This window comes from Columba livia, chromosome 10 (assembly GCF_036013475.1).
Source record: "Columba livia isolate bColLiv1 breed racing homer chromosome 10, bColLiv1.pat.W.v2, whole genome shotgun sequence".
Lineage (NCBI taxonomy): Eukaryota > Metazoa > Chordata > Aves > Columbiformes > Columbidae > Columba > Columba livia.
The window spans coordinates 15,251,459-15,275,685 of NC_088611.1; the positions used below are offsets into that span (position 1 = coordinate 15,251,459).

At 41.7% G+C, this 24,227-nt stretch overlaps 1 protein-coding gene across 40 annotated transcripts in view; it reads left to right on the forward strand.

Annotated features, from left to right (window-relative positions):
• The window catches only part of MAGI1 (membrane associated guanylate kinase, WW and PDZ domain containing 1), a 342,732-nt gene that overhangs the window by 191,903 nt on the left and 126,602 nt on the right, over positions 1 to 24,227 (forward strand). For 3 of the 40 annotated variants that reach the window (XM_065075504.1, XM_065075510.1, XM_065075515.1), the window contains exon 1: positions 22,605 to 23,086. The exons of 30 other annotated variants lie outside the window; for them this stretch is intronic. The gene's annotated coding sequence lies outside the window, so the exon portion shown is untranslated. Of the gene's footprint in view, positions 1 to 22,598; positions 23,087 to 24,227 lie in introns of those variants that run through there. 7 more of the 40 variants (XM_065075506.1, XM_065075513.1, XM_065075505.1 and 4 more) reach the window with 6 other exon arrangements.

A 24,227-nucleotide genomic window follows, 5' to 3' on the forward strand; every position in this document is an offset into this window, starting at 1 on the left:
CCAAACCACTGGGAAACTGGAAAGGGTCTAGAAAGGCACAGTGAGACTGGCATTCGAGTACTCGAGTTAGTTTTGCCATCATTTTGATAAGCAGCTGTGATTTGGGGCACATGGAGGCTGAGCCCTGCTGTTCTCATTATTTGAAGTTTCAGATTTTCTTCAGGTTATTAGGGTACAACACAGAGCATTTAATTCCCTTATCAGCTCCTTTAGTCATTGTTTGATTGGGTGAATCCTTTTCAATTTTTTTCCATTTTTCTTTCTCATATTTCGTGTATTCTATTATTTTATTAGTTCAGTGGCCTTTATGGGTCACTGCAGTCTAACTAGTCTGACTTTTATAAAGGTCTTGGTGACTAAATATTAGTGACCTCTATTCATCTTCCTTGTGCTTCTTCAAGATAGTGCAGTCTGATTTTGAGCTGCACTGTGCTACAGTATCAGCAACTTAATGGCACAGTGTATCACAACCCATTTCTTCTCTGCAGATGAAGGTGTCCATTCAGTACATCATGTTGATGAGTTTCTGCTTCAGAGTTTATGGTAAATAGGATCCCTGTGAAAGAGGTGGAGAGAAACTAGCCTGTGAAACTTTGCTAGCCTAACTAAAATAAAGAAATGTACTGTGACACAATTAAAAGTATATTGTTGGATTCAGGAGAGCCCTAGGAAATACTAACAAGCTAAGCATGATTGACTTGAGTTTCCAAATTCTGTAAGAGGAAATGGGAGACTTAGCATTGACTTCATTAGGGAGCTTGTTATACTAACAGAAGTATTTTTGGAAAACTCAGCTTTGTATTGGTAGGCTTGGATTTTGGGGCATTTCCTGTTGGGCAACATCTATGAGGCATTTCCTTTGCTGCCTTTTGGTCAGAGCTGAACAGACATGGGTCTGAGGCAAATTTGGGGTTCCAAGGTTAAGAAATCTCAGAATTGATGCTTCCATAATTTGACCATTTTACACATGATCTTCTGCCATTATCTGGGCAAGTCTTGTTGAATACATGTGCTCAGACTTGTTTTCTTATTCTGGCAACCCTCTGTTGCACGCTATGTGAGAAACGGGTTTTATAGGTGAAATGAGAAAGTCCAACATCAGGAAATACCTGCATGCACAAAGAGGAACAAAAACAGTTCAAGCAATCTGGACTGTGGTCTTTGGTAGCTCAGAAGTACTTAATTTGGGAGACTGTGTTTTAGCAGGCATATAAAAATTATAATATTATAGGCTTTTTAAAAGGGTGGGGGGAGCAAAGGAACACCACAAAATTTCAAAGTCCTACTTTCCTCCCAAATGTGAGAGCAAGCTATTATAGGAGGGGCAGAGAACAACTATGGGAGATTTCATCCACAGTATTTAAAGTTTGGGAAACTTTGAAATGAGAGTCACTGAAAGTAGAAGCTTGTAATGGGGTGTGTGAAACAGCCTTTTCAGGTGTTGCTGCTGGCTGCATCTGACACACAAAGCTTAAATTTTTAAGCAAGGGGAGATTTTAGTGCCACCCAAACGTTGCTTTCATACGCAGAAGTCTTTGCATCTCTAGCTGCAAAAAGGCACACTGTCACCATGGGGGAGATCTTTAAATTGAAGGACCTTTCTCTAATAAAAGGTCTGCTTCACTGTAAAGGAGGTACTAGGGTTATATCATCTTGAAGGGCAGGCTGGTGAATGGGATATTATTATCTTGGTGTGTTCTATTAGTAAAATATTTAAAAGTGGCTCACTCCTGGTGAATTACCTGCTGACCCGATCCTTGAGCAGCCTTATTAAATAGTTGCCTGTTGTAACATTCTTTATGAAGTTAAAGCATGTCCCACTGCACTAAGCACTATTTCAGATATCCCCATTATGACAAAAAGTCTTTATATAGTAATAGTGCAAACCGATGGCTCTCATGGGTACTTTCATAATGAGGTTTTATGGTAACTGTTCTTTGATCCCTTTTCTCCTTTAACCAGTGTATCAAATTTACTCAATTCCTCTCCATATTCATAAACAAATTCGCTCTCTTAACATCTCCGATGTTCCAAACACCACTTCTGATGCAGAATGAGTTTACCAAAAGAAACAGTGGCATAAAATCAGGGTATCTTTGCACAGCACAATTGCCTGGGTTGGCTCAGCTTAACGAGCTCATCAGCTGAGCTGCTGTTGCTGGCTGTGCCTGAGCAACGGCAAAATGAAACGACTTAGTTCAAAATCTTAAACTTTTACTATTTAAAAACTCATACTCTGCTTGAGTCCTGGGGCACTCTGATGCTGTTGCATGGCCTGTGGTAACTTGGTTTGTTTTGGTCACCTGTCTATAACCTCAGAAGAGTTTTAAAAGCCAGTAAATATTTCTGTTTGCCATATGGTGGTAGGCAGCTGCCTTTGCTAGTGTTACTTGAGGTTTGCAATAATGTTACAGAAATTATGGGGATGTGACCAGCACCTGAACAAACAATTGCACTTGTGCCTTGGGCTTTTAAACTATATTCCTTGGATATTCTTGGGTGGAGTGGAAGAAATCGTGAACTCTTTTGATGTCTTTCATGACCTCAGATCTAATTACGCTATTTTTTGACAGCTTTCCCTCAGGAGTTCCTTATTTTACATGCATTTTAAAAATACACATTCAAATGAGCCTGACACTATTAAATTTTGTCGTCTAGTTATTTTATGTTGCTGACCATCGCCTTGGTACTTGAACCTCTTCCTACAGAGAGTCTTCAGTGCACTTCAAGAACCCGTGGTCTGTCCTTCCTGCTGAAATAGAAAGCATGATTGGGTTAAAACCTTCTGGTTATTCTCCCTTGCCTCATATGCCTTCTTCCTGTTTGACTATATTTGGTTTTATTCTGATGCATCCAGCCAATAAGAAACAGAGGTGTTCGGAGCCTGCCAGTTCTGCTTCTGTCATTTTACCCATCAAGTTTGCTAAATCCCATCTTTATGCCTTGAAACTTGTGACAGCGAGAGTTGGCAACGTGCAGTGGGAACTGGTGGTCCAGACCCCAGCTTTGCAACGAGCCAACAGGTACTTCTGTAGGCTGGTGGGTATCTCCCAGCTGTGTATTCTCTGGGAGCTTCCTGTCTTTGCCACTGGCCACCGTCCTGTCTGCATGCCACAGGCTTATCTATCTCCAAAAAAGAGGAAAAATTGAGAAAATTACCTGTCCTAAGACACTGCAAGCTCTGTTGATAGAAGAGTGTTATTGACTGGGTGAAGTGATTGATCTTTTGCATATCCTTCCACAGTTTATCTCAACTCTGAGAATTGTCTTTGCCCTCTGAAGAGCTGTTTCATTAGCTTTGTTTCAACAAAAAAAGAGGAAAATCAATATGTTGCATGAAGCAACCGCAAGGAATAGTCCTGCTTTCTGGAAAAGTGCTGCAGGAGCTGGGGTGGCTGCTGCTTTGGTCTCTGCTGCTGTTTGACACAGCCTACAGATGATCCAAACTCTGTGCAGCAGCAGGACTAAAACAGCTCCTGTATTCAAAGCTTCTCTCTCTTTAAGTTTTATTTAAAAAGGTTTATTGGGCTCTGCTTGCAAGCCAACATGTACCACACTGCTCTGACTGTGAGGTCCGATACCATCTCAGTAATTAAGTGCCTGCATCCTACAGCACAGTGGGCTTAATAGGCTGTCAGCAGTTTAAATGCCACCTGATATTAAATTTATCAGTCTAACTTTTTCAGCGTTCTGCAGCTGATCCACTGTAACAATGACCATGGCAAGTTGTGTATAGACAGTGCCTGCTGCACAGGCACTGCCTGGTTGCATTAATTGCTGATCTGTTATCTTCCTCGAAAGGCAGGAGGAGTGAAGAAGGGCAGCACTATATTTAAGGCAGGTTTTTGCCCAGGTCCTGTCAGTCCATTCTCTAGTAGACTTTTTGGGCTTCCAGGGCATGAAGCTGTGATGAGCAGCAAGGCAGCTGTGTCCCCTGGGTGATGGGACAGGGTGCAGGGTGGCAGGTCAGCCCACCAACCCAGGTCTGACCGTGATGGGGATGCAGGCAGTGGGTGTGCAGGGTGCTGGGAGCAGGACTGGGCTCCCCCCATCCCACACAGGGCACTCACAGCTCCTGATAAACCTTACACAGCAACAGCAACCTGCTTTTTTGCTGGAATGGCCCAACTGCTGCAAGGAAGGGAGCAAGAGTGAATGTTTAGGAGGAAGGAGAGGGCCTGGGGCTTGGATTTGCTTGTGCTGCTGTGGAGCTGCACCCCTGTTGAGTGCTCTTTGGGGCAAAAACCTCCGTTATTTGGCATTATGTAGAAGACATGGTACTTTAGGGTCCTAGTTGCATTAGAGTTCTTCATGCCCCACTTCCAAATACAAATAATGGTGAAAATTCATCCCTCTCCATGTTATTTTCTCCCATGGTAAGTCTGGGCTAATGATACACTCCTTTTTTAAAGCTCATTGGGTTCAGTGGATGAAAAGCCATATCTAATTATTAAAGTACAGCTTTTATGGTGCTGCCTTTAGAAAGAAGGGGAAAAAATAATATTAACTTGTAGAAAGAAGGGGAAAAAATAATATTCACTTGGCAAAATATTGTGTTGTGTATGGAGCTTTGGAAATCTGACTTTCATTGTTAGAGCTAAAATTAAGAAGGACAATTCTGTATATTCTCATACCAAAACCAGGCCTCTATTGAGGCTGCATAGAAGCTTTCTGCACCACTAGAAATGAATAAAAAAGAAAAAGGAACAAACTGAAACAAAAGAAGGGCTGGTCCAAAATAAGATGAAGTAAAGGCAGTGATGCCTGCGAGTGTCATTTGTTGTCTTCGGGACTCAGAGATGCTCAGGCATTGGGTGCTTAGTGGAATATACACCTCTGGCCACATCATTTTCATGGCCATTAAGTTCAAATGCTTATCTGTTTCCTGAGATGAAAGAAGTGAGAGCTCTCTCAAAAAAAGCAGCCTGCAAATTCTGAAACAGCTGTGCTGCATGCAATTTGCCTGGGAACTATACCTCAAAATACCATTTTTACCTACTTTGAACAAGGCAGAGGCTGATGTGAGTGCCTAATTGTTTTGTCTCGAGATTGTTTTCCCAGAAAATACATTTCAAGACTTTATTTTTTTGTAAATGTGTGCATATAATTATAGATAAAGGCTAATTTGTGTCTCTGAATATTGTACTGTCAAATGGAAGCTGAGTGGTTTAATACCAAAATGGCACTTCACATCTAAATCATGCCTATGTGTTTCTCGTATTTATAATACATTCAGTAGCTAATCATCACCTAATTTGACTTTCCTAAGTAACATGTCACATTAGATAGTCTAATGGTTTATTTGGAAAATAGGAAGCAAAAATGATACTGCATTGGGTTAAGACTAATATTGAAGTTAAAAAGAAGACAAAAAGAAACGTCACATTTGTCTGCCTATGTGCACTTAACTTTGATGACCACATAGATTTGATGATCACCAGAATGATGGAAAGTTTAACAAATTTGACTAATACATTGAAAATCTCAAAAATTGTAACAAAACCTAACAAAAATGTAAATTTTTGTAGCAATATCCAAACTGCAAGATGAAATTCTTGCTCAAAACACCACAGGATATTATCAATACTTAGATCTCAATTTCCAGTAAAAGCCTACCTGTGTGCAGATTTTAGGAAAATAAGAAAGATAAACTTGTGACTTTGTCACCATGATGGGATGATCCAAATCATAGAAAGAAAAAGCTGGGGAAGTCAAGACGCTCAGTCTCAAAATCAATAATAGCAAAGTATTTCAGGGGGAAAAGTCTGCTTTCCCATGCATTGGGCCAAGTTGTTCATGCTCACCATTCCTTTTTTTTTTTTGTGATATCAGATGTGGCTGGATTAAAAAGCAAACAGCTCTGCCCATCACCCAGCTGGAAAAAACTAATGTGCCGCAATATACAGCTCTGATAGTATTCATATGGTCAGCCCACATGATGATGATTTAAATTATCGTGAAGTTGTTCTTTTTATAATATAGAATATTTTTTTTTTTAAGAAAAAGTTACTTGGTAGGCTTAATAGTTGCCAAACATTTCAGAATTCTTTTGCTATCGAACTGTTTAGAAGTTCCTGGGAAAATTGTGTTATTTTATTTGTAAGCCCAGATGAAAATGCTCAACTAAATATGACCCAGATCCGTTAAAACATTTGCAAGTTACAGAACTGTGGCCAAAAGAAAAGTCCAGCTTTTGCCAAAAAAATACTTAATTTTAAAAATATGTAATATTACAGGTATTTAATTTTTAATGCAGATAGTTTTTTGTGGGTTTTTTTTTTGTGGTGTTTTATCCCTGTCTTTTATTGGGCAAGAGGTGTTGGAAAGCAGAATAGCTGTGGACAGCTTGTGGAAACTTGTTTTGGAATGAATAAAACTGCAATTTTAGCACTCAGTATTTTTTTGTGTGTGTGCTTACAAACGGCTTTGTGTGGGGAACTGAAGGGAAAATGTTGCCTTTGGAGCCATGATGCATTCCAGGTATGATTTTTTTCCAACTACGAATTCTCTTGATTCACTTCTGATATGTGTTTTTGGAGTTTCAGAGAGAACAATTGCATTCTGTGGGTATGACAGAGACAGAGCACTTGTGTTTGACCTGGTCCTGTTGATTTCAGGTGAGCATTGGATCAGGGTTTTGTTGCTTTAGTGGGAATACACGTGATGCTTTTGGAGGGAGGAGGATCTTCAGCTCCAGTGCTGCTCTATAGTGGCCACTCACCAGTATTATAGTTTGGTTCAAACCAGTTGTGACCATATTTCCTGAGTTATTCCAGGGGATGAACACCCTCTGACTTGGGGGATAATAAATCAGTACATTTATAAGGCATGCTCATCAGCTGGGCTTTAATTTATTTGTTGTGCTAGTAATTAGATGGGAAATATTTCTTTAATGTCTGAGTGTGGTTGTCTGTGTAAAGAGCTGCTGACCCCTCAGGATAGCATTCTTCACTCTGGAAACACCTCAGCCTTGTAAATAAGGAATTTGTGTAACACTAGCAACAGATTTACAGAACAAAGAAAGACTCCTCTTGCCTGTCTCTTGAACCAATAAAATATCTTGAGTGTTTTTTCATTTGTTTACTACATACAAAATAGGTCCTGACGAACTGCTGAAGGTATAAGTTGGTTTCTGCCAGTCTTGGAGACATACGAATGTTTTAAACGTAGTCTTAAAATGTATTGCGTTGTTGAAGTTATAGCTGTGATGGAGGAGTTACTGGGTGAAACATTCTTTGCTTGTCTTGAGAGGTCAGACTAGATTATGATAGTGGTATTTTCTTGTGGAAGATTCTTTCTTTTGGGTTGTTCTAAACTTGAGTTATAACAGCAAAAAAATCCTTATGCATCACAACAGAGGCCTGTTTCCTAGTTTGACGTCCTCAGATGACATAAATCACTGCAACCACTTTTTGTGTCGGGTCACAGGCTTGGATAAGCATATTTAGTCATATCAAGCTGCTGAATGTTTTGAGGTTCATCTATGACTAACTAAAAGTCTTTAAAAATAGACCAAACATCACAAAGCTCTTGAAATGTTTTGTGATATAATGTCTACTTCAAATAAATGGGATAGTCTCAATTGCCTCTTACAGCTGGTTCATTTTAATGGATTTTTATCCTCTTTTCTTTCCCTGATCAAAACAAATGCAGCTCACCTCTGGTATGAGGTCAGATGGGTTCTTGATGAGATTTGCTAATGCCCATGCTTATGGTAACAGGCATAGACCCACCTGACATAAAAGGCTTCCTTTGCCCTCATCCCTGCACATCCACGTCACCTGCTTGCATGGGGACAATCCAGGACAGCCTCTGAATACCCTGGCACATAGTCAGAATCTTACTGTCAGCTATATGAACAGTGGGGTTTGGTGCATGGGTCCTGTTGCCTGTTGAAGAAGGGCTAATAAGGACTAGGTGAAGGCCCACAAGACCTAAGATAGAACAGCTTTTTAGATGAGGCCCTCCCTTTAATTAAAGATCTTCCTCAGCATTACATGTGCTGTTTGTCTGCTAAGGCCATGATGTTTTGAGGATCTTTACTTCTGGGCTTTCAGTCCTTTAGAATTCAAGGCTTGCGCTAATGGGTCTTGGATCTGAACTTGTCAGTTTGGGGTTTTTCCTTAATAGAAATCATCACCGATCCAAACTATAGGTAGCTCACATCACTGAGATGTGAGACATAAAGGAGACACATACAGAACGTCTTCAGGTGAAAATGAGGGGCAGACTGTCCAGAGCCATCGACACCTAAAAAGATCCCAAAAGATGAGGTTTTACTCTCTTTTTTTTTTTTTTTCCCTTCTCATTGTATAGGGATGAAAAGGCTCCCACTCTTAATCTGAATTTCAATTACGTTGTTCTTCATGAATTTAAACCATTTGGTGGGGCAGACAGTCAGAAGTGGAAACTGAATTCCGGAATGTCAGTGAAGCCTACTCTGTGCCAGTAGATGATGCACCATAGTCACAGACTTGAAAACATTTAATTTTCAAAATCTCGTTATGTAAGGGGACACAAAACAATGTACAAGTCTTGGGGCCATGCTTGCAACTGATATAGATCAGTGTAGCACCATGGATTTTGGGGTAGCAACACCAATTTCTGCTAGTTGGGATCCTGGCCTTTAATCTGTTGTCAATCTAATAAAATCGAGCTGCTCTAATTACCACGGTGTCTGTCAGAAATATGTTTGCTTGAAATGATAAAGCTGAGTTGGATCCTGGAGCCCACACAAGCCAGCACACACTGTGCAAATCTGAGCTAAACCATTTGTTTGCCCACTTATGGAGAGGTTGTCCACGGTCATGGTATGTGTGGAAAGACAGCGGGGGAGTGAGAGGAACAACTGAAACATATGGCCAAAGTGAGCTGTCTCTTTATTCCAATGCATCAGGATAAGACAAGCTGTTGAACTGATGAGAAACCTTCTTTATATATATATATATATATATATATACACACCAGATTTCAAGATTAAAACTGGAAGAAATTCAGTACCACTGTTCTCACATATATGTTTGAATGAAGGTATAGCAAACTGTTAAACTGAAAGCAGGAAAAAAGCCCCCAAACCCAACCTCCCTAAATCCATAATAGCTGCATCATTATGTAAAAGAAAACAGCAATTTCCCCACCAAAATGTCCATAAACTGAAACCTTATCAATACTTCCAGATGCTCGCTGACTTTATGATACCGTTAAGTTTAATTGAGCTGATATAATGGATTGTATTTGCATGTAACAAGGTCTTTTTAGAATCAGGTTTGGGAAGCATGCAAGTGCAAGAGAAGAGTGGCATAAATTGAGCCATGCTCTTCACTGCAACTTAACTGTTAATTTTGACCTTGTGTTTCTTGAAGAAAAATGTGTAAGTGGCATTTTCCCAGTATCCCTGAACTCCTGAATGGTCAAATAATTCCTTGACATGCTGGAGCGAAAGAATGCCATCCAGAGGGACCTGGACAGGCTTGAGAGTGGGCCTGTGTGAACCTCATGAAGTTCAACAAGGCCAAGTGTGAGGTCCTGCACATGGGTCAGGGCAACCCCAAGCACAAATACAGGCTGGGCAGAGAATGGAGAAGGAGGACTTGGGGGTGTTAATTGATGAGAAGCTCAACAGGACCAGCAATGCCCTCTTGCAGCCCAGAAAGCCAAATGTATCCTGGGCTTCATCAAAATAAGTGTGACCAGCAGCTCAAGAGAGGTGATTCTCCTGCTTCTGCTCTGCTCTTGTGAGACCCCACTTGGAGTATTGCATTCATTTTTAGGGCCTCCAACATAAGAAGGACATGGACCTGTTGGAGTGAGTCCAGAGGAGGCCACAAAGATGATCAGAGAGCTGGAGCGCTTCTGTTAAGACAGGCTAAGAGAGTTGGGGTTGTTCATCCTGGAGAAAAGAAGGTTCCGGGGAGACCTTATAGCAGCTTTCCAGTACCTAAAGGAGACCTACAACAAAGCTGGAGAGGGACTTTTTACAAGATTATGTAGTGATAAGACAAGGGTAATGGCTCTAAACTGAAAGAGGGTGGATTTAGATTAGTTATAAGGAAGAAATTCTTCCCCACAAGGGTGATGAGGCACCGGAACAGGCGGCCCAGAGAAGCTGTGGATGCCCCATCCCTGGAATTGTTCAGGGCCAGATTGGATGGGGCTTTGGGCAACCTGGTCTAGTGGAAGGTGTCCCTGTCCATGGCAGGGAGGTTGGAACTAGGTCCCTTCCAAATCAAACTATTCTGTGATTCTGTAATATAAAATATAGGTGAATCTTCTGTGGAAAAGATATTTGATTATTTTCAAATTAAAACCAGGATTGTGACAATTTTGAAGTGGGAGTAATGGAAAGTATGAATTTTCCTACTTATTTGTGCATGCAAGTATTGACAAGACCAAAATCGTAATGCATGTTTTGGCTTCTGCTATCGGTTTGATGCCTTGTGTGCTTTTAATAAACATTAGTTGTCCTGCATTCTTATTAAATGGGCATATTTATGTTCTAGCACTCAGTTGGGAAGGAACGATTGCAACTGTTATTTTATAATGGAGAAATTTGCTTGGCATCAGTGCATATGCAAAACAGAGTTCTGCTTTTGGAAAGGCTTGACTAAGTGATCAGCTATTGCAATAAATTTGAATAGAATAATGCAAACCAATGAAAAATCTAATTAATGGATGAAAAAAACCCAATAGTCTATCTTGGGGTTACTATTCTGTCTCACCTAAAAGACCATATTTTCTTTTTCTTTTGGGTTCTTCTAATGGTCCAGCTGTAGTTACTTTCTGACTTACCTGGTATCAATATTCTGCAGAGTACTTTGAGAGTTGCAGTTCACCAAGCATATTTTTACCTACTGCCAGATGTCAAGTATAATCTTTTGGTTCACGTGCTGGCTGAAAGAGCTATGCTATTTCATTTAGCTTTGTTGGAGTGTATTCATTGCTTTTTGATTGGCTTTCAGTTGCAAATCATGCCGTGAAGTACATTTTATTCTGTGTTTGTTTTTCAACACAGGACTGTGATGAGCAATTTTTCTAATGACAATAGTTTCACAAATTCAGCAGCCAGGGAAACAGGCAGATCACTGTGGTTATGCACCCAAAAATCTTTTGTTTAGAGTTATGCCATTTGTGTTTGGAAAGAGGGAAGCAACTTTGTTCAGTGTTTTATCTTTAGGGTTACATAGGAGCAAATAAAATATGCAGGCTAACTAGATTGTATAGAGCCATGGGTGCTTCACAGAGGATTAGTGAAAACAGTGTGGGATTTTTTTCCATGTTACTCTTTAAGGGCTTTCAGCTAAGATATCTTTATTTGTGCATTGCATAGTCAATATTTGTGCTATATTACTTAAGCATTTTTGGAAATGGATGGGGTGCTAGCATTGGCCAACAGTTCTCACCAATCCCAGGACTGTCACAGAATCACCTGCCAGTTCCTTCCTGGAATCATGTTCCTGCATCAAGTACTTTGCTGAGAGTTTTAATTTTCTATCTTGCATTTCTGAAGTGTTGGCTGCTGTCAGAAATTTCTAGGAAGTGCATAGCTGTCTACTTTTCTTTCTGGGTGAACTATTCCCTTTTATTACCATAAGAAAACCTTAAGCTCTTCTCCATTACTGTGTCATTTAGTCATTATAGGCAGATGAGTTTATCTTCTAGAAAGTGCCTTAAAGATGTTAAAGTGATAGCATTGCAATTTAAAACCCTTCTGACACTGTCTGTTCCACTAGAGTACTAAATCTTCACATGTGAATGAAAATCAAATAAAGCTTTCACTGGTTAAAAAATATAAGAAAATGCTCACACTTTCATATAGCAGTGACTGTGTCATCTCAGTGAAGTTCAAAGAGCAAACCCTTTTATGCACAGACAACATTTACTCTTGAGATCCATTGCTATTTCCTAGACTTTTGTGGCAAAAAAATAACACAGGATTTTGTAGTTATCACGCCATTTACCACAGTGTCACTTAACTGATCTTGCTCGTTCGTATTCTGAAAAAGAAAACTACATTGTCAAGAAAGCCAAAACTTCCTAACTGATGGACTAGAAACAAACTGAGAAGTGTGGAAGGGTTTTCTTTGTCTTCTATGCATGATAGTGTAGTTGTTATCTGTATGGTGCCATTTAGGAGGGAAGTAAGAAATTCTGTATTTGTAGTTTCATCTCTAAGTGCCAAAGCTCTATACAAAAGCTGTACAGTAGAAGTTGTTTCACAAAAGTGAGGTCTCTCCAACAGCATCATAGATTTGAAAACAGAGCAAAATTTCATGGTTGAAATACCATCATCGAATTGTCCTCTGTTCTTTTCTTTCAGGTAGACCAAAAGCTAATAATTCTGCATGCTAGTTAATCCTTTAATATGAGGCGATGGAGAGAGGATAATAGCTCTTTTCTCCTTATTTTTTCTCTTGTAGTTTCTGCAATCTGAGTTTCCATAGGGTCTTGTGTATCTGCACGTGTAATCGATGCTGTGAACAGCCTAGTCCAAGACCTGCAGCCCTGTACTGCTGAGTACAACTTGCATTTTTAATTGTTAATTAAAAATCACGGGTACTCAGCATTTGTAATGGCAATCAATACAATAATCAAAGCATAACTAGGAATTACTGAATAGAGCAAAATCCATCACATTTACTTAGTCTTTGTGATCCTTTGGGGGAAAAACAACCAACCAACCTATTTTTTACTGAATTATTGTATCCATGATAATCCAGGTAAAACTGGATAAGAAGAGGTGACTTCCGATGCCAGATGCAATCTTCTCTCATCCTGTCTCTCACAACAGAGGATGCCTAGCCACCAATGTCATGGGTATTTTATGGAGTACATTTGAATAGAGGGGACTTGATGGGAGGGAGGATTCCCTCACTGCATGTGCTGTGCCATGGGAATGAGTAGGGTCTTCCTGGCCAGGGGGATCATAGAATCATTTCGGTTGGAAGACACCCTCATGACCATTGAGTCCAACCATAATCTAACCTAACTCTAGCACTAAACCGTGTCCCTAAGAACCTAATCTTAAACGCCTTTTAAACACCTCCAGGGTTGTTAAGTCCAGTCAGACCTGGGGACAAGCTGGCAGTTTTCAAACCCAAAGGAAGGTCCCTTACCTTCTGCCTCTGCTTAATCATCCTTGCAAGGCTGAACTTCTTCTCTTGCTTTATCTGCACATGTATTAATCACGTATGCCACACCCATCCCCCCCAAACTCTGGAGCCTGCGTGCAGCTTTGAGCAGGACTTGGACAAGCTGCCTCTCTTCTCTGCATGGAATTTGCTGAAGCTGCACCTCAGTCCCACAGGTTTGTTCCTCTGCTCCTCCCATCCCACATGTGTAAGATCCTGATCGGACCATAGTTTGCAACGTCATGTAGGGACCACTGACCTCTCAGGCACTTATGTTTGCAGATTCTGGGCTACAGCTTCTAAAAAAAAAGAAAAAGAGGAGATGTCTTTGTGAATTAATAAAAAAGTCCTAAATAACCTATGTCTATATGTCCTTTCTCATTTTTCCATTGTCTGAGTCTATTAGCCATAAGGTAGCAGTTGACATAAGGCAGCAGTTGACTGGGGTGACTGGCAAGTGATTTGGTTTTTAGACTTCAGGAAGGAAGTTGTCTTCTTTGAAAACCATTTCAGTATCTCACCATAGAGACAAGAATAAAATGAAGGGGTTGATTCCTATGGCAGTTATTTTGTACTAGCTCTGTTGGATAAAACAGATTACTTACATGGCCAGTGAACTTGCATTGCTTGTTTGATTTGGGTTGCATTGTATGAACTGAAACAAAAACCACATCCAGACTGCTTTGGAGTGGAAGAATTCTACTCTCAGTTCAATCTGTTTTCCTTGTTGTTGTTTCCGTGTAATGAAAAGATAAATATGCAAACATATTTACTTCATTAATTTTAAACAGTGCCAGGAAAAAGGCTCTGTCTAGGGATGGTGGAAAAATATTGTGAAAATTAGCTCTACATATTTTGCTTTCAGTCAACTCTGTTAATTAGGATCAAAGTACTGCAATTTTTAAAAGTTCTTTACTGCCTCTTCCCACACATTTCCATATTTCAAAAAGATGCAGTTAACTAAGTCTGAGATTGTCAGTAAACCCTATGGGAATGAGGGTTGATGTACTAATAGCTGGGTACCAACACCTCTCAGTCCTCCAAAAATGGCAGGATTAGCTATAGGGTGAGGGAAGGTTGGGCTGCCTGTCCCTTGGGGTGGCCACAGGGATGGCAATGGGGCAATCATTTCCCACCCATTCTCCTTGCAGGTCCTCTCTGTGGGATGGTTGCATGTGGTTTCATCTTTGTGCTGATAAGACAAGTCCTGTGAGACAGCTACTTTTACAGGTGTGAAAACATCTCTTTTTGTTTTGTAATTGTCAATAGGATACTTGGAGGAAGAAGGAAGAATATGTTTAATAAATTGGGCTGGTGCTTGCCACCCATAGATTGCAGTTTTCCAAATGAACTCAATACCAAATGAAGTCTATAAGGTAGTGGTTATCTGAAAAGGAAACTAAAGCACAGAAAGGTGAAGCGCAGTCCCCCAAATCCCCAGCAAGCTGGGGCAGGGCTGCCCTACCAGAGTCATCACACATGGAGGTGCTCACGCTGGGTTTCATCTGGCTTTCCTCTCAAGCATGAAGACATTTTGGTTGTAAGCAGGCATATAGTTATGGAAGGATGTTGAGTCAGCTTAAAAATCATGCTGAGATAAATAATTTACCTTTATTTGCATGGATAACAGTTAAAATTCTAAATGCTATTTTTTCCGTGTTTAGGGGGACTTATGACTAATTTACGTTGCTGTGTTGCGTTTTCTCAGTTCAGATGCAAGGGTCACTAATTTCATGCTTCAATATATATTTTACTTTCCAGTTATCATGCATTAAAAGGCCACAGTATTTAGATTTAAAACATTGTGTGGATTTCTCTGGTTTCATTGCCATATCTCTGGTGTTCAGACTGTTAGTCAAGGCTTGTTAGAGTTTTGTTTTTAAATGCTATGTAACTGTTGATAAATCTGATACAGAATTCTGTACAGTTGACATAGATTTGGTCTAATTTAATCACGTTGGAAAAGTTGGCAGGAGGTTTATTCTGCCCTCATTGCAGAAGTGTGAGCTCTTTTCCCCCTCCTGAGAAGCCCTTGGCACTCTGCTTGTCCATTCTCAGTGAGACAAACCTTGCCTTGTAATTCACGGCGGTTGGGTGAGTTATTGCATGCATCAAACACGCATTTTCCCAACTCAAATGACTGACAACAGCGTATCAGAATGGGTCATGGGCGAAGGATCGTTATTGCTTAACTGCAGGTGCCTTGGAGCAGGAATCAGTCTCGTTATTCTTTGTTAGTACAGCATCTTCCAGAACATGGACCTGGTCTGTAGTTTGGCTATAAAACAAATCCTATTGCGGGCTCTTAGTGCTGTATACTCGCTTCCTCGACTGTTCTTTGCAACTGGCTACAGAGCTGTAACTGCACCAGAGGAGAAACAAAGGCACAGACAGGCTTTCGTTTTGAAAACAAGACAATGGGAAGAGCCTGGCTTTGGTGCCAGAAATCATCCTCTTTTGCATCTCTTGAAACTTCACATTTATGTGAACTGATCACATGTTGCACTTTACAAATGGCCAACGGTTTTGTCCCCTTCCTTTCATGAGACACTTGCTGGTGATCTAATCGGGCTGGACACGCATAGCAGCTACCAGCCTTCTCTCTTCTCACTTCTAGTAACTTTCTTGGGCATAGCTGCTGATACAAGGTACTGTGGTTGCTTGCTTTTTTGGGGCGTGGGAGAGATAGGGAGATAATCTTCTTGAAAAGTGCACAGCTATTTGGTGAACTTTTAAATAAAATTCAAAATCAATCCATTTCTGTCTTTGGGTACAGTTTAATGGGAGGCCTGTAGTGGGCTGCTCTTTGGCATTAATTGTTGCAGTTTTCTGCAGTGAGGCTGGCGTGCATTTGTATTCAGGCAGAGAATTTCTAGGTGCAGGGGGAGATTTGAGTCTGACTCAACCCGCATTTCAAGCAGGGGGCTGTGCATGCCTCTCATCCGCATCTCGCTCCTGCATTCTCCTCAGCTCCCGGGGCCGCTGGCCTGAAGAGCGTGGCTGTGGCGTCCCAGCAGAGACGCAGTCCCAGCTGACAGCACACTGAGTGTTCAGGACCCACAGGTCCAAATCTCAGCACTGCCTTTCCTTGGTTGCTTGATTTTAGGAAAATAGCCTCCCTTCCTCTGTGTCCCTTTGTGCTTGCCCTTTGTTAGTAAGTAGGAATGCTGTTTGGTTCTCCTATAAAATGTATTGAATTCCAAAGAGTCAATGCTCTATTTAAGGGCTTGCTATTACTTGTTATTTCACCAAAGTGTAAACAAAAAGAATGAGCTATTTAGTGCTTGATGTTTGGTAGCAGAATTGAGGGAAATTACCTTTAGGCTGAAACACTAAAAGAAAGAACAAATGTGTATTGCATGTTCCTAACTAATAAAAATTACAGATGTGGTTTCTAATCCTCAGCCTGATCTCTCCTGTGTTTCAATTAATAAGAATAGCTTCCATCCGAGAATATTATTTTAAGACAGAATTAAAAGAACCATTTGCAGGTAGGTCATAGAATGTCCTGAGTTGGAAGGGACCCACAAAGATCACAGAGTCCAACTCCTGTCCCTGCACAGGACAACCCCACAGTTTACACCATGTGTCTGAGGGTGTTGTCTAGTCTCTTCTTGAACACTGTCAGGCTTGTGGCCGTGACACCTCCCTGATCATCATCAGTCAGTCTGCGGTAACACAGAGTGGGTGGTCAACCTGTGCCCCCTGAGCTGTTTGCAGCTCCTGAGCAGTTCAAGCGTGCTGAATTGCAGTGCACAATGGCCAATGAGGTCGGGTGGCCACGGGTGCTGGGGTGACCGAAGTCCTCAGCAAGGAGAGGGGAGTTAGCAGGGGGCTGCCTGCTGAGGCAGGTTCAGGCTGGCTCTAGGGCACAAAGGAGCAGCAGGACACATCATGTCTCTGAACTGATGGGACATGTCTCATGGCACATGTTGTTTGGTGTGTACTTCACAAGTTTAACACTGAGTCATTGGCAGTGGCATATAAAAAGTCTGATTGCATTGTACCAAGGCAACGCATAAACCTGCATTGGAGCCCATTGCCTTTCTGTGGATCTGGTGAGCAAGGTGTGAAGTTGGAGGCATTATTTGGAAAAAAGGAGCTGAGGAGGGGGGCAGTGAGAGATCTTGGAAATAAAACTAGCTCCCTGATTCATGTGTGCTCAGGGAAGTGTCCTTGCTCATGTGTGAAGGATCTCAAAATCCTGCTGGAAGGAGACATTCTCCCTGGCTGGGGAAGCTCCTGTGGCTTTCAGCAGCACAGCTTGTGAGGCCACAGCATTTATGGAAAGAAAGCTGGCTTCTGCCTTGCAGGAGTGAGCTAAGATCCCAGTGTTTGTGATCACACAGGTCGAAAAGGGCAGAGTACGCTACAGCTGGATCACCAAATTGCAAGCTTTTTTTGTTATTATTTTTGTTGTTGTTGTTGATTGAGCCCTATGAAGATGAGCAGATTGCTGTCAGGTGTCCTTCTGAGAAGTATCATGCTGTCTAAAACTAATGAGATTTTAAAGCGGGTCAAAATGGACAGCTCATCTTGGCAGACTGGAAGCTGTGATCTCAATTGCACTGGTTTAGGCTTAAGTCTAGCCTCCTATAGCACAACTTTGCAGTGGTCATTAAAATGAAGTAGTTGGAATAAATTGTATCAAGTGGATCCTTTGATGTCAATCAGCTGCATGTCAGAGCCTGGCTCATGTTAACTCATGTCAGGAGGAGCAGAGGTAAGGAAGGCGGCTTTCACATGGGTTCACGGATGGAGGAGCTTCTAGTGTGTAATGAAGTGAGTTGTGGCCATCACTTTCTAAAATGTTTTATTCTTCTGTTTGTTTATTTTTAAAGAAAACACAAAGGTGGGGGGTGAGTGAGAACAGCCTTGTATTCTTCCTATATTTGTTGGCCTGTGTCTTTCTAAAAATGTCAGACTTAAAAATTTAATGTTTCAGTATTGCAGGAAAAATTGTATCCTCATCATTTTGTCTGCAGGATTTCCCCTAGATTTTGCATCACCTAATTTTGATTTAAAATGATTCTTTTCTTAGGTCAGCAAAGAGATAGCAAGGGCCAGAATTACAGCTGCAGTAAATCTGATGGTCTCCCTTGGCAGGGAGCAGCCAGGCACTAGGTTGTTCATGTGGATGGTGTGCACCTACCTGTGTCCTGCAGACAATAAAGTCAGCCATAATTTTCCAATCCTAGAACACTGAATCAATGCTGGGAAAATGACATAAGGCCCAGGAAAGTCCAAACCTCCCTCCCAGCACAGGTATTTGTAGAAGTCCCCCCTGCAGTCACAAGGACTTCAGGGAATGGTTTCTTGGCTCTGTGCTCCTTTGCTCTTCTGAACGTTTCCAGTGTTTCCATTTTCTTCCGTCCAAACCCAGCATTTCCCTGCTTAAGACTTAGCCCTTTCAAAGAGAAACCCAGTTGCTCATGGTCCATCACCTGTGGCCATCTCAGCCCAGGTGCTTTCTTCCCTTGCACTTGTATAAATCTGTGTGGCTGCATTGACAGCAAGGCCACTTCCACCCCAGAATCTAATAGCGTCACTTTACGTCCAAGTATCAATTTCTATATTAGTGGTGTCAGTTTTCCTTATGTTAAGCACCATTAACATAATCATATATGTCTCTGGCAGCGAGCATACCTTCAGAGGTGCCTCAGCTGAGTGTAACGTGAGCTGCCCTCCAGCTACAGAAAACAAAAGGTTGTGTGTTAACAATATTAATGGCTGCACGCAACCAGTGCAGATGAAATCAGGCTTACTTTTAATCAGTCTTCAGGGGTTTCATGTGCTGAGGCTATTTGTTTATAGCGGAGGCCAGGTTGTGCCAGAATCTATTAAGCGCTGGAAAACTGATCAGTCCTTTTTTTGCTCATTTCTAATGTGAGAAAAAGAGACACTCTCTGGCAGGGAAGCAAACCTGAAACGACACTTCGCAGAGTATCTCTCTCTCTCTCTATATATATATGTACACCATATATCAACTAAAATTTGCTTAACTGGGTCACTTTATGGCATGAAGGATCTATTTTAAAGATTTTCTTTATTACACAAAACCATGCAGAAGTTTAAAAATGAGCACTCTGAGTTTTGTAACACTGAGAATTTTCATGTTTCTACTCTTGCAAAACAAACCAAAAATTCACAATGCAAAGTACAAGTGTACCGGACAGCCACGTAGGTGTCATGCTTGTCTTTTTCAAAACTAGACATTTGCAGGATCTATATTCTGTATACTTCTATTTATCAGTAAAAAGATTGCTGTTCAGAGGCAGTCACTAGAATACATGCTGCCAGACATTCCGTGTAAAAGCAAAAAGAAATATCAAAACAATGTGGGTTGTTTTTTTTGTTGTTGTTTTGATTTGGGTTTTTTTGAAGGTGATAATAGTTCTGTAGTTGCATCTGCCTGGGCTCAGTACCAGAGAAACTTGTTGAAATTTTAGGTGTGGTTTAAACAGTGCAGATTAAATAATCTGTTCCTAAAAATCAATGAATATGAAGAAAAAAGCCGTGCATAACTGTGCACAGTTTCCAGGTGGTAGCTGAATATTGCTTTTCAGATTTGTGCCTTGTTTGTGTACCTTTGTGTAGTATCCTGAAAAAAGCAAGATTTGGTCTCCAAGGACACACGCATGTATTCCTGTTTAGCAAGAGTGCAGATGTGAAGGACCAGCTTACAGATGAAGCAATGAACAGAGATCTTCCTCTCTTGGAGATGTTAGTACCACATTGATCAGGCTTTTTCCTTCTTTCTTCTTCTCCTGTCCTGCCTGAAATAATTAAATATAGTGAAGTAAGTGTCAAATTATAGTCTGAGAGAAGTCGAGAACCAAGCAGTTGTGCTGCCAGCCAGCTTAAAAGGCTGAGGTTGTTTTTTACCTTCCTTCTGCAAGTCTTGTGGATATGGGCTCCAACTGTTTTTCTCTGAAGTCACATTTTCAGGCTGATTTAAGATTGCTTATGTGTTTTTCTCCTCCCTTCGTTCCTTTCTGCAGAGTTTTGGCCAACTCCAGGACTACATGGTGAGCATTAGTGTTTTGGCAGGAGACTGTGATGCTCTGAGGGGGTTGCTTCAAGGATGCTGAGCATCAGGGCTTCTGAGATTCCTGGAGAGAAAGATCTCAAGGGATTTTTTTTTTTGAGAACCAGATTGTGTTCTCTTAACAAGGGAAAAAATGACTTATAAATAACTTTATCCTGCTTCGAATTATTTTTGAAAAATATTAACTTAGATTCTAGCAATGTCCTAAGCTACCTTTTAGAAATAAAATGTGACAGTAAGGAATGGACTTTCATTTTCACCTATTCAAGGTGACAAATTGGACCCTTTTTTTCCTTAATGTCCCACATCCTGCTGCCATCAGGAACAATGGCAAACTCCTATTGACTAAAATGGGAGAATGGTTTTGCCTTTTTTCAAGGCTAAATTCTAATTAATCCTGAAAACCAGGCTAACTCTGCTTTGCATTGGGGGTATCACACCTGGCTCACATATCTTTGCATTGTGCATACTCAGTCTTTTGTTCCTGCTTGAATTATCTCCAGCTTTGTCCCTGTGCTCTGGGCACCTGCAGCCCCTTTGAGATACTGAGCAGTGGGATTTTGCTGAAGAGGTGGTGGAAGATGAAGGTGCTCACTCCTGCCAGGTGCCAACTGTGATCTGATCATCGGGAGAGACACCAGGGGTGCAACATCCTTCACCTCTCCTGCAATCCTGTCGGTTTTGCTCATATTTGCCAAACAAAACAGACAGGAGGTGCTTCAGGTCCCCCTCAGGTCTCAGGCTGTTCCCCATGGCTCTCGGCTGGATGCACTTGACCTTGTCCAGGCCGTGAACCACTGACCATGTGCTTGCCCTGGCTGCTGGCATATTGATGTGAGCAGCAGCTGCAGGTTTGGTGGCAGTACAGACTGCCCTTACACTGGATGCTGTATCGTAATTCCATATGGGATGAGAGACAGCAATGTGCCGAGCTTATTAAATACTCTGTAGTGCAATCCTGAAGTGACCTCAATCCTGCCTCCTGCTTCCTCTCACCTTTCAGGCGAGAGGTAATGAGCAAGCAGAGATGAGCGAAGGGGTCGTACTGAACCTCCCTACTCAGACAGGAGCAAATTGAAGATAACAGCTTATTGCTGACACTGAAAATTACCAGCAGGCGGAGGAACAGCTTTACCTTTCAGGATTGCTGGAGGTCCTGCTCCCACCCTGCACCTCCATTCATGCTTTTGTGTTCCATTTCTTTCCCTAAGTTTGAAATGAATTTGTAGCCAACTCCAACAGCTTTCTGCACTTCAGTTTTACCTTTGTTGAGATGTTTCTTACTGTCTGCAGTCACATTTGGACAGTGACCCTGATTAAAGCTTCATTTGCTTTCGGGTATTGGCAGCCTTTGCAACATTATGAAGTTGGAAATGGCATAGGAAGCATGAGGTTTGTTTCTTTTCTTTTTTTATTCTTCCCTCCACACACGCCTTTTATTCTCTTCTCTTTTCTTAAGCCTCTGAGGAATTTCAGGAGTAAGTTCAAACTTTCAGAGCCATAAAAACACTGAGCTCCTTTCTCTTTTAGAAAAGGAAGATGGTTTTATGGAGTTTTGTGTTTGTGTGGTTTGTGTGTGGTGACTCCAGCAGCCAGGATTTTAAGCCAACTACACAACTGTGTGATGTTATGCCACGATGTGTTCCTATTGACCCATTTTTGGAAAACCTGCTTTTTTTTTTTTTAAGCATCAAATACCTTATCAGTCTTTGCCTTTGTTTTATGTGGTTGGCTTACACTAACTCCTAGTTACATGCAAATGCTGACGTGAAGTCATCATCTGTCACTGATCAGCCAGGTTGTTTGGAGAACTCTTTCAATTAACTGTGTTACTTTGTGAAGGAAGAGTTTAGATAACCAAGAGAAAATGTATTTATAGGATATATATGTGTGCATATATTTATAGCCTCCTTACATATACATATTTGCTTCCCGCATTGGAGGGGAAGAAGAAGGGCACTGTTAGTCCTAAAGATACACTGGGAAGAGAGAGGGGCTGAAGTCCTTCTCTCCTTTGTGCAATGATAGAAAAGCCAAATGGCTTTTATAAATGTCATGTCTTCATGTTTGACCCTGTGGATCCCATTCATCACTTTATTTAAGAGGCATATGTCTTTTGTGTGCTGTGTCCACCGGGCTTGCTCCCCACTCCCAAGGATGGCAAACAGTGCATCCTGTCTGCCACCTCATTAGAGCTTCATTTCAGTGCGTGTGTGTTTATTTCTATATGCATATTTTAAGATGGTTCATGGTGGGAAGAGGAGGAGAAAAGAGACGACGTATCACATTTTTCTTTTTTAAAACAGCATGGCTCTGTACAGACCAAGGATACACTGGCTGTGGTCAGCGTCTCTCTCTCCAGGACTGTTTCAGGCTTCATCTAGGGTCTCTGTCTGATGCTTTGTATTTATTAGAAGGCTGGTGGGGCTAAGGGGGGGAAGAAAAAGAAAATAAATGGCCTTTCCCTTTAAAGTAAACCCATTCTTAGGCTTTGCCTTTTCAGCCAGCTCTCAGTGCCTTGCTCCGGTAAGCGAGAGGTCCAGCCCGCGTTCGCCGGCGCTGTTGGTTGTCAGGATCATGTGGTTTGCTCAGTGGGTGCTGTGAGAATCGTGTTTATCCAGGGCCATGTGGAGGTGGGCGGGTGCCTACCCGGGGACAGGGGACAGGAGAAGCCGGGCTCGCACAACCGCTACGCTGTGAATAGCCCACATTGACTGAACTGTCTAACCGGACTAATTTGCTGTGCCTGTGGGCTTGATAAAAGAAGCAGCTGCTGGTGAGGGTTTGCTCAGATGCATGTAGATGAGACTGTGGACTGCCAGAAGGATCCAAGCAGATTTTTTTTTTTGCTTCTTCGCTGCATTTCTTCTGGAATCCCTACCTCCGGCTCCCGTGAAGTTACGTTGATCAGGTAAACTATTTTAGTTCTTCCCTGCCTTTCGTGGTCACCGGCCGGCGTGCCTGGCTGCTGGATGGATCGCTGAATGAACGGGCTGTGCTGCAGGGGTGGCAGGAACAGCTCCCTTTAGAGCAGACACACATTTTCACTGCTCCCTGCAAGCTGGCAGTCGTGAGGCTCTGAAAATTGTGCAGCCATGTTACACAGCCACAATTATTTCCCTTCCTCCCCCTCTCCTCTCCATTTAATTTTGCTGTGATCTAAATAAGGCTAAGTCTGGTATTTCTCGTTTGCATCTGTCGATGCACCAGCCAGCCATGTTTTTCATGTGATTATGTACACTGTGCGAGTCTTGCTGGGGATGCAAAGATGTTCGCTGTCCTTTCGGTGTCAGGCCCTTTACATCTTCTCCTGGGGAAAAAAAAAAAAAAAAAAAAAAAAAAAAATCAGAAAATAACTGTAGCATATTGCATGGATTTTTGTGAGCACTGGGCAAGCGGGCTAAAGGGCTTCTTTGGAAGCAGAGAGAAGATGAGAGCTGAAGGCTTCCCACATCCCCTCACCTACCAAATTTGATTGTTTGTATTAAAATAGGTGTTGCCACATATTATCCCCCAAGTCCTTACCTCCTCCTACATTTGGGTCTATTTTTTGAGTGTTGATTGAATAAAACCATGGCTCAGCTGGAGAAAATGAAGGAAAAAAAAAGGATGAAAAGGGTGGCCTTTTGTGTTGAGATCTTTTGTGCAGCTCACCCACCCCCCTACAGCTTCCCGGGGTAGTACCAGCAGCCTTGAGTTTAACTGGCTGCTGCCTGACAAAACAGCCTTGCAGAATTTGGGTGGGGGGGGGAGGAAGAGTGGGAGCTCAGATGTGTCTGCTTGCGGTGTGAGAGAGATGTTAAATGGGATTGAGAATCTGCAGACTGGAAAATGCTGCACAATTTAATGGAAAGGGTATTACCTGCAGGGATTAACCCTATTTACTGACAATCTCTTTTCTTTCTGCTTCTTCACTTCACACTTGCTGTGTAATAGCTATTGAGTTTCTGCAGCAAGAGCTTGGGTGCTTTGGAGCACAGTAGTGATTTTACCTGACATGTTTAAGAAATGCCTTAAAACCTGAGTGTTTCACTTCTCCTTAAAGGAAGAAT